The sequence below is a fragment of the Heterocephalus glaber genome, unplaced genomic scaffold (assembly GCF_053883595.1).
Source record: "Heterocephalus glaber isolate CG9 unplaced genomic scaffold, H.glaber_assembly_v1.0 deba00001504, whole genome shotgun sequence".
Classification (NCBI taxonomy): Eukaryota; Metazoa; Chordata; class Mammalia; order Rodentia; family Bathyergidae; genus Heterocephalus; species Heterocephalus glaber.
Genome location: NW_028258324.1, coordinates 12152338 through 12164096, shown reverse-complemented (window position 1 = coordinate 12164096; position 11759 = coordinate 12152338). Strand labels below are relative to the sequence as shown.

General features: G+C 43.1%; 1 pseudogene; it reads right to left on the bottom strand.

Moving 5' to 3' along the window:
* Positions 1-1408: 1408 nt before the first annotated feature.
* On the bottom strand, positions 1409-4198 carry LOC101726654 (tripartite motif-containing protein 42 pseudogene; annotated as a pseudogene).
* Positions 4199-11759: the final 7561 nt, after the last annotated feature.

Below are 11759 nucleotides of genomic sequence, written 5' to 3'. Positions count from 1 at the left end.
AACACTAGGGAGCTGTTAGCCTTGAAGGGTTCCAAAGACCAGCAGCCAACAGAGTAGAGGCAGAGATCAGCACCCAGAAGAGTCAACCTGTGGTGTCTAGCATGAGCTGGCATCAGAGGCAGTGATCAGCATCTGGCTGTATTGACTGTTGGCATCATGTGGTGACATCAGGACCATTATTAGAGCTGTACTTTGCTGATTCATGATTTCTATCTGAATTGATCAAAGCCTCAACTGGTTGGCAAAAGAGGGTTTAGGTGAAGTTTTTTCTGTGGACAAGGAAATGTATTTTCTACAGTGGTATACATGAAGATCAACAAATGTGGTGACATAGATGCCACCACTTCTTTCTTTGTTGTAGTACCTGGTAGCATTTTTGAGTTCTTGGGAGGCAGCAGAGCATAGAATTTAAAAGTGCAGACTGTGAAGCCATTCTGTGTGAACTAGAATCTTGGCTCAGTTACTTTTCTTATGAGCTCTTGGGCAAGTTACTTAATCTATCTGTGATCTCATTTACTCATTTGTAAAGTAGGAATAAGAAAAGTGCCTAACTCATTGGAATGTTGTGAGGCTATAATTGGATAAGGTATGTAAAGGTCATAGAACAGAGTCTGGCCCATGGTAAGCATTCAGTAAATGTTGACTCTTTTTGTTAAAATTGCCTTTAAGTTCCAGACATGGATGGATATGCCTGCCGTTTTGTATTGTAACAATGAGCATAGCATTATTTTTCATTGCCTAAAATCCTCAAAGCATTGCTAGGTATTGGAAGAGCACCCATTTCTAGGCCATACCTCAGGGTGTTCTTGGCCAAACCTTTTGGAAAAGTGGATAGACTCTTTAGGAGCCATTGTTAGAAAACTTTTTTTTTTTTTTTTTCCACTTTCAATACTGGGGATTGAATCCAGGGCCTTTGCACTGAGCTATATTCCCAGCCCTTTTAACAATTTTTTGCTTTGTGATAGGATCTTGCTAATCACTAAGTTGCCTGGGATGGGCTTCCTGCCTTAGCCTCCCAGAATGCTGGGTTTACAGGTATATGCTACTGCACCCAGCTGACAGTCAACTTTTTAGGGTTCTTTTTCCTCTACCCTACCTCAGCTAGTTTCCAGAGGTCACATTACATTTTTTCTTCTCAACTTGCCATTGATATTCACTCAGAAGGCATAAGACTGGAGTTGGAACTACCACAGATATGTCAAAGCTAAGTCCTGGAAAATTCAGTAGTTAAGGTTTAGTGCTCTCTTATACAGACTACTTACAAATGGTCTAAGACAGAGCCAGTTAGTTTATTTAGCCAGCATGATGTCTATTTGGTGGTCTGTCTATCTATCTATCTGACATCATGCCTCTTGTCAGAGCATGTACTCCTTAAACTGTTGAAACATTTATGTTACTGACTGGAGCAGATAGATGTTCCTATTCTAGATGATCTAGCTCAATAGCAATATTACATTTCTTTGTCATGGGTGACTTTTTCAGTTTTAGTGGGCTGCATGCTCCTCTGCAACTCTTATCTTACTCTCTTACTCTAGCTCCCTATTGTATACTTGATATTATTTGAGTTGCTCACCAGGGCTTACCAGGTCTTCTATGACTCAACACCTAATTACATCTCTTTTTCCTCTCTTGCCTGTCAAATGCTCCACTCGTATCCTTTTTTTTTTAATGTCAGGCATTTCTTTTTATTAGGTCTCAGAAGACTCCTGTTGGAAAATTTAGTCCTGGGAACTTTCATCTACAACCTCCTTGGAGATTGTGGTGAGAAAAATGCAATACATAGGTACGTATATGTATGTATCTACTTTTTGGTGTATCTCGAAGGGGGCTCTTCAGGGGCTCAGAAGCACTTCTGGAGGACAGAATAAATATTCTTCAGGAGGCCCCACTTAGCTTGGTTCTTCCCACACCGGTCTGGTGTTACCACCTTGCAAACATCACTCCATTGGCCAGGACCGTTGTCATTGATGGTTCTTATCTTAAACATATACTCAGTGCTGGGGGTCAGGTTGTGTAGCTCCAGACTCTGCTGCATTATGTCCCAAATTTGTCCACAGAGCTCTGTCTGCACACTGTTAGGAGGAGTAGTAACAAGTTCATAGAATTCCATCTCAAAAGACTCCACGTCTTCTGCTGGGCATGTCCAGTAAACCTTGATGGCTGTTGGATACACCAAAGTCTGGTAGATTATAATTGGGCCTGGGATCTTCACAGAGGGCTCATTGAATGAGCACCAGTTGTGGAAGCTGTTGCTGTCCTGTACAAACTGGTTTTCTGCCTCAGTGGTCCAGTAGGTGTAGAAGCCATCTGTGGTTTGGCAGGGGCAGCTGACTGGGGTCTCCCATATGCCTCCAGACCCATCTTGGCCTTCTCACTGGCAGTGTTGAAAGACAACAAGGGGGCACTTCAGTGGTATATCTGCTGGTTGCCAAAGCTGTGGGTGCTGAATGTGACCTTCCTGGCAATCATTTCTGGGTGATTGGGATGGGGGAGGGCAGCGAATCCCCTGAGGAGCACACCTTCTTGGGTCCTGTGAGGAAGAGCTTGTGGATGGCACTGGAAAGCTCAGCAAAATCCAAGGGCATGCAGTGCAAGGAGTGGAGCTGTAGGTGGGGGTCGGGCCTGTAGGTGCTCTGGATGCCGTCCTCAATCCTGTCTACAAGAATCTTGGCTGACTGCAGGAATGCCACTTGGCCTGTCTCCTTCAGTGCTTCCTTCGAGTAGGTGATTAAGCTATCCATTTCATTCACTTTCAGGGTTGTGATGTACAAATATTTTTTTATCTCCTTCTGCCTGGACACTTCTACATTCTCTATCTGTTCCATGATGTCCTTCTCTTTCTCATGAAGGATGCTATGCAGCTTGAGAAATCCATTTGTGATCTCTTTTCGCTTTGCTTCCTTGGCAGCTTTAAAGCTGCTTTTTAAAATGTTGAATTCCATTAGGTCATTATCAATTTCATATCAGACTGCTTTGAACTTAGCGATGGCGCTGAGAGTGCAGTAGATCTCTCAGAGCAGGCGTCGATGAGGCTGACGGTGTCGTGGCTGCTGTGGAAAGCCACCTTGCAGAAGGTGCAGAGCAGCGGGTTGTCCCTGCGGCAGTACTCGCTGATGCTGCTGGACGGTTGGTGGATGCACATCTTCTCGTCCTGGTCCTCGGCGCTGGTGTCCACAAAGACGTGGTCCTGCATGGCGATGTCAGAGTGGAAGGCCTTGAGGCACTCATTGGACAGGTTGAGGCCGCAGGTGATGTAGCGCTTGTAGGCGATGCGCCGGTTGCGGCAGACCTGGCAGAGGATGGGCCCAGAGGAGCGGTCGAAGCGCCACTTGAGGAAGCCGTGCTCTTGCATGTAGCGCTTGGTGAGGCGGCTGCGCAGGTAGTTCTCGGGCAGCCGCATCTTGTGGGTATAGGGCATGCAGTGCGAACGGTTGCAAACCAGGCAAATGAGGATGAAGAAATTCTCTGTGACTTTGGCCTGTTTTTGCAACCGCCACCGGCACTTCTCACACAGGCTGTGGTTGCAGGGAAGCATAAACGAGTGCAGGAGCAGCCGGTTGCACATGGGGTAGCTGAGGTGGTCGACCACGTGGCTGTTTGCTGGTATGGACTGCACATCATCCACCTGAGTATCGCAGCTCCCCACACACAGAGCGGTCTTGGACGAGGTGCAGATGCTCTTGAGGCGGGCCTTGTGGAATATGATGGTGACATTGCCGCAGCAGCGGCTCTCGTAATAGTAGCACTTGATATTACTGCTGGCCATGCAGCAGCACTGACAGTTGGGATAATTGGCCCAGGAGCAGCAGCACCAGTGGCAGTTGGGGTTCTCTGCACAGGTACAACGGCAGCACTGGCAGTTCCGCTCATCCTTGTAAGGGGAAGGGAAGCAGGTGCAGTTCCGTTCCAAGGTGCAGATGAACTTGCAGCACAAGCAGGAGCAGAAATGAGGACAACATCTTTGCTATGTACAGCATGGGGAGCAAACACACATAGCAGTCTCCATGATGTCTATATGATTGCCACTTGGTCCTCAGGGCTCTGGTCACCTCCTATACCAGAGTTCTGTGGTCAGTTCTCAATGGAGGGGCCACTCTTTCTCCTGGTGAGGCCTTCAATTTGGGGGTTGCAGGAAGTTGGCTGCAACCAACTCAGCCAATCACCTGTGAGGCCTTCACAGGTGATGTCCCTACTAGCAAGCTCATGGGCTGGCATTTACATATATCTGCTTGAGGGCATTTGCTTATGTCACAATCCCTGTCTCCCTAGAGACATTTGCTTATGTCACAGTCCCTGTCACCTTGAGAAGGTGACTCCTGGGAGTGGTAACACAGGTGAATTGATGTCTGTGCTAGTGGTGGTGAACTTATGGCACATGTGCCACAGTGGGCTTCTTGTTATCATTGAAAGCTCTAAAAGTTTTGCCATCATTGGTCTATACTTTCATGGGACCAGCTCCAGAGCAGAGGTGATGCAATGTGGATCTTGGAGCTTTGCCTGTCACTTGTCACCTTTCAGGTTATGGGACAGGTTTTATAAGATATTTCTTTTTGCTTGACGCTTTGCCTGGAATTTGGGCAAGTTGACTAGAGTCTATGTTTTCATTGACTGAAAGACTGCCAATGCAGCTGAAATCATGTGAATCTGGGTAGAATCAGGATCAAATACACCATTCAATTTTTCCTTGTAGTTGGAGTAAGCAGCAAAGTATATTGCTTGGGAAGGGGCCACCCCACTATATTGGGGCCTAATCCTCTAAACAAGGAACGAGGCCCTTCTTTTTCCGAGATTACTTTTAGGCAATGGAGGGGTCCAGGAGACACTACTTGGCTAACACTAGCTCCAGCCATGGTGTTCAGCTGAACTTCAGAGATATAAAGTGTCACAGAAGATGACTGCACCCGTGTTTTTACAACTTCCAGTGGACATGTCAGAATAGCTCCCACTGTGCCACCGCATTCCCCCGCGAACAGATGCACCAGCGTGTCCCTCTGGCTCATTGTCTCTCCATCATGTCCTCCTGGCGCTGAGGCCTGAAACGGATGCGGCTGCCCGCTACTGTGGGCGGCTTCGGTCCTGGAAGGAGACATACAACGCCCTGGGACGGCGAGGGGATGGCCAAGAAGCAGCTGCAGAGGGCAACCCGTGCAGCCCTCCCCGTGTGCCGCCACCAGCTCTGTCGCCCACTCACCCACTCTTATCCTTTTAATTAAACCCCAGAACATAAAGCTCCAACCATAAGGTGTGGGATGATTCCTGATAGTGTTCTCATTGCCTTTGCTCATGCTGTCTGTCCCCATATCACCTCCCTACCTGACTAAACCTTAATTATTTGGGACTTAGTTCAGGCCCCACATCCTTCTGGAAGATTTCTCTGACCTTCTTGTGCTTGGTTAGATTCTCTTATTAATTTTCTCCTAATGGAAGGAATCTTTACCCCAATCCTTACAAATTGTGTCCTAATTTATGAATTGTGCTTTCTTCTTCACTAGACTTTTATCTTCTTAAAACAATAGAAACTGTTACCCACTTTCTAATGTCCATAGTGACTGGTACATCCTAGGGTCTCAATAAGTGTTTGTTGAGTAAATTACTAGATGGTTAAGATTTTTTTATGTAAAAAAGCAGTAAAAGCCAGGTGTGATTGTACACACCTGTAATCCTAGCACTGTGAGATACTGAGGCAGGAGGATAACATGACTGAGCGCAGTGGGGCAACTTTGCAAGACCCTCTCTGATAATAAAATATTAAAAAAAAGGGCTGGGGATGTAGTTCACTATGAAGGCCCTGGGTTCAATTCCTAGTACCGCACACACATACATACACGTACACACACACTCACATGCACGCACACACAGCCCAACAAAAATATGAGAAATTTATGGACACTATTAAAAAGAGACAAAACCAGGAGACAAAACTAAATATACTTTCTCGAAATGAAAACAAAATAGTTATTGAAATAGGAAACTTAATAAATACTTGAAACAGCAAATTAGAAATGAAGAGAAAATTTGTGATCTGAATTGCAGCACAGGCAGTTTAGGATATAGAAAACACTAAAGAGAATTTAAGATGGGGGGCAGAGAGACAAAGAGAAAGAGACATAAAGGTTAAAATAAAAGCGATCATAGCGAAATAATATTTGAAGAGAATTTTCTAGTATTGAAAAATAGGAGTCCTCTGATACAGGAAGCATAAATCTTGATTAGGATAAACAAAATGTACACCTATATACATGAAAATGCAGAAGGTTAAAAGAGGAAAGTTTCATAAAAGCAACCATAGAGAGTAGACTTTATCTAATTATCAAATGATAATTAGAGGGACAATAGACTTCTTAGCCATTGCAGAGGAAACCAGAAAAGAATGGGGGAGCAAGTGCTTAAAATATTGAGGAACAACCCATCTGTTCATCAACAGACACAAGGAGAAAGAGAATGTGGCATGTATAGATACAATAGAATATTATCTGGTTATAAAAAGGAACAAAATTCTAACACATTTCCACATGGATGAACCTTGAAAATATTATGCTATACAAAATAGATCAGACACCTAAGGACAGATATTATATGGTTCCATTTATACAAGGTATGCAGAATGTGGAAATTCATAGAGACAGTGTTATGGTTTGGGTCTAGGTGTCCTCCTAAGGCCTTATGCAGTCTTAGATGGCTTTTCAGAGGTGGCTGAATCTAGTGTGTGATGCTGGGATTAAGTGTGTGTGATAAAGTCTTCTAGACTAAATAACCAAATTCAGTAAAGTAGCTGGATACAAGGCCAATACAAAAAAAAATAGCTTTTCTGTACACAAAAAACAGACTCACTGAGAGAGAAATAGGGCAAACAACCCCTTGCACAATAGCATCCAAAAAAATGAAATACCTAGGAATCAACCTAACAAAAGAAATCAAAGACCTCTTCTCTGAAAATTATAGCACTCTGAAAAGAAAGATTGAAGATGATATCAGAAAATGGAAAGACATCCCTTGCTCCTGGGTAGGAAGAACCAACATAGTGAAAATAGCCATTCTTCCAAAACTGCTATATAGATTCAATGCAATCCCAATTGAAATTCCAGCAACATACTTTACAGACCTTGAGAAACAATCCAAAACTTCATTTGGAACAACAGAAGACCTAGAATACCAAAAGCAATTCTAGGCAACAGACACATGGCGGGGGGTATCACAACCCCCAACTTGAAACTATACTGCAAAGCTACAGTGACAAAAACAGCATGGTACTGGCAAAGAAACAGACCTGAGGACCAGTGGAACAGATTAGAAGATGCAGAAACAATGCCAGACACACTCAGCCACCTTATCTTCGACAAAGGAACCAAACACCCTTAACTGGAGAAAAGATAGCCTTTTTAATAAATGGTGCTGGAAAAACTGGGTTTCAACTTGCCAAAGATTAAAACTACACCTATATCTCTCACCATGCACTAAACTAAAATCAAAATGGTTTAAAGATCTAAATATTAAAACAGAAATGCTGAACTGCCTGGAACAGAGGTTAGGTAGAACTCTTAAAGACACTGATGTAGGAAAAAATTTTATGAACAAAACCTCAGTTGCCCGTGAACTAACACAATCAACAAGTGGGATTTCTTCTTATTAAAAAGCTTCTGTACAGCAAGAGAAACCGCCAGGAATGTGAAGAGACAACCCACAATGTGGGAAAAAAATTTTCATCTGCTGTTCATCAGACAAAGGTCTACTATCTAGAATCTATAAGGAACTTAAAAAAATCAGACCTCCCAAATTTAAAGACCCAATCCAAAAGTGGGCATCTGAAATGATCAGATATTTCTCAGACAAAGAAGTAGAAATAGCATATACACATATGAAAAAATGTTCAACATCTCTCTCTGGTCATTCAAGAGATGCAAATGAAAACAATGCTGAGTTTCCACCTCACTTCTGAAAGAATGGCTGCTATCATGAAATCAACCAGTAACAATGCTGGTTGGGCTGTGGGGAAAGAAGAGCACTGCTCCACTGCTGGTGGGAGTGTAGACCGGTGCAACCACTGTGGAAATCAGTATGGAGATACCTCAAAGAACTAGGACTGGAAGTCCCATTTGACCCAGCTATTCCCCTGCTGGGGATCTTCCCCACAGAATTAAAAGAATCATACCATAGTGATATATGTGCTCCCATGTTCATAGCAGCACAGTTTGTAATAGCTAAAACTTGGAAGCAGCCCAATTGCCCATCATCTTCAGACTGGATAAAGAAAATGTGTTTTTTAAAAAATAAAATGGAGTACTACTCAGCCATAAAAAATGAGAAATTAGAGACATTTATAGCTAAATGGATGCACATTGCAGTGATACTCTTAAGTGAAATAAATAGACCACACGTGTGTAAATACCGAATAGTTTCTCTAGTGTGAGAAACTGAAAGTGTAAATAAGAACTAAAAGGTATAACAGATAATGGGAAATAGGAAGAAAAGGGGCAAAGGGGAAGGGGAAGTGGGAGGGGTAGGGGAAAGGAAAAAGGTAATGGAATTAATATGAGAAAATCTGAAAATGGAAACAAAGTCTTTGTAAATAGGGAGGGATGGAGGAGTTGAAGGGAAGCCACGGGAATGGGGAAAATATAAGAACCAAGAGAGATTATGTAAAGGTGCAAATTTCCAATCATCAATGTCATTATATTGTATACCTAAAATGTACCAATAAAGTTAATTAAAAATAAATAAAATTTGCATGCTTAAAATAGAAAAAAGAAGTGTGTGATAACTAAACCAGTACACTGATTGATTTGGCACCACTTTAATCCCAGTAGTCTGGGTGAGATAAAAGGGGCAAAAAGATGGTGTTATTGTTCTCTTGTTGCTTCTGCTACCGTGTGGGTGCCATGAACTGTTTCTCCTCTTTGACGCTCCTCTGCCATGTGCCGCTCTGCCTTGGAGCCAGCCAATTATGAACTGAAACTTCTGCATTTCACTCTGCATAAAACACTTCGCTAGAGCTGGATATGGTAGCACAAGCCTGTAATGCCAGCTTCTTAGTAGGCTGAGGAAGGAGGATTGCCAAATTTGAGAACATTCTGGGCAATTTAGTGAGACCCTGTCTCAAAATAAAAAGGACTGGGAATGTAGCTCGGTGGTAGAGTGCTTGCCTAATAGGTGTAAACTCCTGGGGTTTAATCCTTAGTACTGCATAAAAGGAAACAAAACAAACAAACAAACAAACAAACAAACAAACAAACAGGTTCCAGTCCCTTTCCCTACAGATTGTGACTCACTAGCTGGAGTAGGGCTTGTGGATTTGCATTTCTGATTAGTTCCCAGGTAATGCAGTTAACACTGCTGCTCTGAAGACACAACTATGAAATTATTGTGGAAAAAGATGGAAGAGAAGCAGAAGGGTGGGAGGAGGGAGATAATGAACTCTGGAGCCCCAAAGGGATCCACTGGCGTATGAGACAGTCAGTTTTTTTGGGGGGGGGCGCTGAGAGGTGAGTGAGTCTATAAAAATTCCCGGATTTCACTCACCCTGACTATTAGAGATTGTTTGGGGTTTGTGCACTCACTCTGCTTCTTGCTGAACCCTACACAATGAGGGGACTGGCTCCTTAGTAAATGGAGGTGCAAAAAATGGAGAGAGAGAGAGAGAGAGAGAGAGAGAGAGAGAGAGAGAGAGAGAGAGAGAGAGAGAGAAAGTGAGAGAAAGAGTGAAAGGAGAGGGAGAGGGAGAGGGAAGGAGGAATGACTAGAGACTCAGAGACTCATGGCCTGGGCATGCAGGGGAAGTTTTCCAGAAAGCTATGGGGAAAGCTGTGAGAGTAGCTCTGGAGTTTGAGGGAGGTAGATGAGAGAAGTGTTTCTTTGAGCAGCATGGCCTCAGGATATATGACCTGAGGTAGCCCAAATGTGTTTGCCAAGAGCAACAAAGAACTCGGGCATTTTGAATTTACTTTTAGGGTGCTGGATTGCATGTTTTAGGTTGTGACTCTGCTCTGAAACTCGTGTCTTTGTTTTCACTAGGGCTACAGTAGCATGAAAGTTCTGATGCATTGTGTGTGGGAGACCCAGTCCCTCATCCTTGTGAAGGCCCCTCTGTTTCTCACTGAGCCAGCTGCTGCAATGGTGTCCTATTGATACCTTCCCTGGGTCCTCCTTCCTCCAATGTCTCCACACAGGGTTCAGTGGCTTCTGCCCCAGAGCCCCTGGCCTCCCGGGCACCCAGACTCCTCAGTGTTAGAATAGATTCCTATTTCCTCTCTGAGCCCTTTTTAATGTAGAGTTTGCTGCTGTTTCTATTGCCTACTGACTTTAACAAAAATCCCTTTTGAAGCATTCAAGGCTTCATAATCTTTCAATCTATATTTCCTGTGTTATTTCTAGCCATTTGTTGGAGATATTCCACATTTATGTTTCTTGGACTTTTACTTGTAGTCCCTCTACTTCCATGCATTTGCACATGCTGTTCCCGATGCCTTGGAGTGCTCTCATTGCTGTTTCTACCCATAAGATCCACCTATTCCAGGTCTAGCTCAAAACCTTCATCTTCTTTGGAAACTTCTCTGATCATACTCGTACTTTCCACTATGGAACTTTATTCTGCTTAAATCACAGTTGTCTGCCATCCTAGACTGGAGGTGTCCAATATGTTAGCCACTGGTCACATGTAGCTATCTAAATTTAAGTTAGTTAAAATGAAATAAAATAAAAAATCCAGCCCCTTAGTTTCACATCCATATTTCCAATGATCAGTAGCCCATGTACTGTAGTTGTAGTACAGTGGCTACTGTTATTGTATGGCATAGATACAGAATATTTCCATCATCACAGAAAGTTCTATTGGACAATGCTAGGGCAATGTATCATTCACCTCTGCTTATATTTATTTAATGCTCACCTAGTCATATTGAATTAATTGGACTTTTATTGATTGTTTTCCCTTGGTTTCTGGCCCTACACTATTTAAAAAAGATATATGGTAATACCTGTCCCTTGCTCTCTTTTTTTCCCCTTGCTCTCTTTTTTGATGGGTTATGCTCAGTTGAGGTGAAGCCTCATCTCCTCTTTCCATGTACTTTCTTTATTTCAGGATTATCTGAGGATGGTTTGGTCCTCTGTCTTTCCCTCAAGGTGTGTCCCAGGTCACTTTTCATGGCTTAACCCAGAACACCAATCCTTATTAATGAAGCCTGTTTTAGAGGAAAGATCAGGGGTGTGCAACTCTCACAGTTACACTGCCACTAAGGAGAGGCTACCTGTTCTAGAAGACTCTCATACCTGCAGGGGGCCAAAAGACACAGATACAAGGATACCCATGACAATTAGCAGTGGCATTTTGACAATTAGCAGTGGCATTCTTTTCATTAATCTCTTGCAAAATCAATAGTCTGAGACTTTTGGGAAGGAAACTACAAGGTCAGAATGGCCACAGGAGGGCACCAGTGTATCTTAAACAGCCTTTACCTCCAAAAACCCCTGGAAGGTTTCCTTGCCTTGCAAGAGATGGAAGGAATACATATTGGAAAGGAATAGAAAAAAAAATCACATTGTCATATGTATCTAGAAGATATGCTCACCATATTTAAGCATCTAGAGCCTCCTTCAGTATAGGAATCACAAGCACATTAGAGAATAATAGGTAGACAAGGGATTAGATTGAAGATACTTCAAACAAGGGCATGAACAGGTCAGTAGAGTTTAAAAGAGAATAAATCTCACTTTGAAGGAAGGTAGCTATGGAAACATTACCAAAATTATTCTGCTACTTCATGGCT